Source organism: Epinephelus moara, chromosome 4, assembly GCF_006386435.1.
Source record: "Epinephelus moara isolate mb chromosome 4, YSFRI_EMoa_1.0, whole genome shotgun sequence".
Taxonomy (NCBI): Eukaryota; Metazoa; Chordata; class Actinopteri; order Perciformes; family Serranidae; genus Epinephelus; species Epinephelus moara.
In genome coordinates this window covers 44,458,102-44,461,072 of record NC_065509.1, presented here as the reverse complement: position 1 = coordinate 44,461,072, position 2,971 = coordinate 44,458,102, and positions in this window count along the sequence as shown.

Sequence of the window (2,971 nt, the reverse complement as noted above, 5' to 3'; positions counted from 1 at the left end):
CCACCCACCCACCCACCCACCCATCCATCTATTCATCCATCTATTCATCCATCTATTCATCCATCCATCCATCTATTCATCCATCCATCCATCCATCCATCCATCTATTCATCCATCTATCCATCATCCATCCATCCATCCATCCATCCATCCATCATCCATCCATCCATCCATCCATCCATCCATCATCCATCCATCCATCATCCATCCATCCATCCATCATCCATCCATCCATCCATCTGGGTCTGCCCCGGGGCCTCCTACCAGCTGGTCCAGGAGGATCCTGATCAGATGTTGAACCTCCTCAACATGAAGGAGCAGCGGCTCTACTCTGAGCTCCCTCCAGATGTCTGACTCCTCCCCCTATCTCTAAGGCTGAGCCCAGACACCCTACAGAGGAAACTCATTTCAGACGCTTGTATCTGTGACCTCATTCTTTCAGAGAGGAACCAGCAGAACCAGGCTGCTCTTAAACTGGACCTGAGTTTAGTGGGAAGATCTGTGTGTGTGTGTGTGTGTGTGTGTGTGTGTGTGTGTGTGTGTGTGTGTGTGTGTGTGTGTGATATAAAACAGCAGACTGTTAATGATCAGTAATTATCCTGGAATTCAGCTCAGATCAGAGAGACAGTAAAACACACAGCAGGTCAACAGGAAGCTGAGTCTCAGTGTGTGTGTGTGTGTGTGTGTGTGTGTGTGTGTGTGTGTGTGTGACTGAGATCTCTGTAACGTTTTTTAATGAGAGTGGGAGGAAACTTCAGTTCATAATTTCAAAGTAAAAGTTTTCAGAGTCTTTGTGTCATTGAGCTGAAACTAAACTGGTTTTTCAGAGTAAAAGTTTTAAAGAGATGATTTATAGATTAATAATGTGTCCGGCTGCAGTTCAGGTCATGAAATCATTTTTATCTCCCATTGAATGTAAAACAATAAACTCCACAGTAACCAGTAACTCCAGTAAAGAGACAGAAGTGTGTGTGTGTGTGTGTGTGTGTGTGTGTGTGTGTGTGTGTGCAGCAGATGGTTTCAAACACACAGAGCTGCTTTGTGTTCAGAAACACTTCAGGTTTTCAGCAGATGTTCTCAGAGGTCAAAGGTCACGAGCAGGAAGGAGAGAGCAGCTTTCACCCACTGATGTGAAACACACACACACACACACACACACACACACGTATTTATGTCCCTCTTGGGGACATTACATAGACGCACATTAACTTCCTGTAAACTTACCCTGACCTTGACCTGAACACAAACTGAGCCGCACGGTTGCGACGAAAAGAGACGCACATAACGTGTTAGTGTGTGTTCATTTAAATAATAAAGAGAGGAAAACTTAAACAACTGAGGTGTTTTTAATTTCTTTTTAAATTTCCAAAGGAGTTTCCTGTTCAAAGATCTGTGGGAGGGAGTTACACAGTTTAGTGCTGTAGACACAGAGAGCAGCCTCAGCAGATCTCATGTGGGAGACTTTAGGAACCGACAGCAGTGGAAGATCTCAGACTCCTTGTTGGGACATAAAATAAAAAGCAGCTGCTGATATGTGAAGGTGTTCAGGTACATGAGGCTTTATAGTGAAAATCACCTGTGACAGATACAGCAGTGATACAAGCAGAGGGGTCATGTGATCTGTTTTTTTTTTGGCCTGCTTTGGTCCTGCAGCCCAAAAATCATTTTCCCCACACACCACCTTTATAAAAGAGACTTCTGTCACACTGTCGACACCTCCAGCTGTGAACAAGCTCAATTATGACTCTTTATATTCTGAATTTTTGATCCAAGGAGGTTCCCGGTGTTTCCTCCTCAGGCTCCACTTCACTCAGCTGCCCGATAAACCCGCTGCTTCTTCCCACTTTAACCTGAATAACAAACCAGGGCTCGGTGCTCCGGTTGGATCCAAACGGAGAGCCGGGGCTAGCTCAGAGACTAGCGGAGGCTAACTGGCTGTGCTTCCCTCCGGTCATGCTGCAGCTAACGCTCCGCTAGCCGCTCCTGTAACATATTGTGTTGAAACGCGCTAGTTCATATAGTGCTTTGCCTTTCTAGCTGCAGTCTGTTGTCCCTGCTGAGTACCCGTAGCTCTGTACAAAGATTGTCAGCAATAAACAAGATGGCTCCCTGCTAAGTCCGGTGTACAGTACATTACATGGTGTCAGAAGTCTGTCAAGAACAAAAAAAAGAAAGAAAAAGAAGTACCCAATTATGGCGTCTTCACAGTTTGAACACCCCAAGATCGACTGGGAAGCTCCGAATTTATATCACGAGTTTGAAAGATTCAAGAGTCACGTCATGTTTGTCTTCGATGGACCGCTCTCCGAGCTAACAGCTAAACAATGAGCCGGGTGGCTAGGTACGTGGCTCGGCCAGCAAGGCAGAGAAATCCACAAGACGTTAAACTGGGCCGACGGTGGAAAAGAGGATCCTACCAAGGTACTGGATAAGTTTGCAAGCTACATCAGACCAAGGAAAAATAAAAGGATAGCCAGACACTGTTTCAAACAGAGGAAACAAGGTTCAAGTGAAAGTTCTGATAACTTTGTGAAGGATTTGAGACTCATTCTCATGGACTGTGAGTACCCTGATCCAGACGACGTGTTAATTGACGCCATAATCGCGGGAGTGAGAGAAAAACGTGTCCAAGAAAGACTGCTGGACAGAGGTGAGGATCTGACGCTACCTAAAGCTATAGAAATCCCTCAGCAGTTTGAAATGTCACAGAAACAGATGAAAATTGTCAGAGAGGAAGATTCTCAAGTATCTGTTGTGTCTGCTAAACCAAAGTTCTCAGCACCAAATAAGAAAATGTACAACAAAGGACAAACGAAGCCAATTTATCAGAAACAGGCATCAGTCAACCAGCAGAAAAGCTGCACAAGTTGTGGAAAAGACACCGAACACAAGTGGAACAAAGGAAAGTGCCCAGCTAAAGGCTCAGTGTGTTCCTACTGTCACAAGCCAAATCACTGGGTGGCTGTGTGTC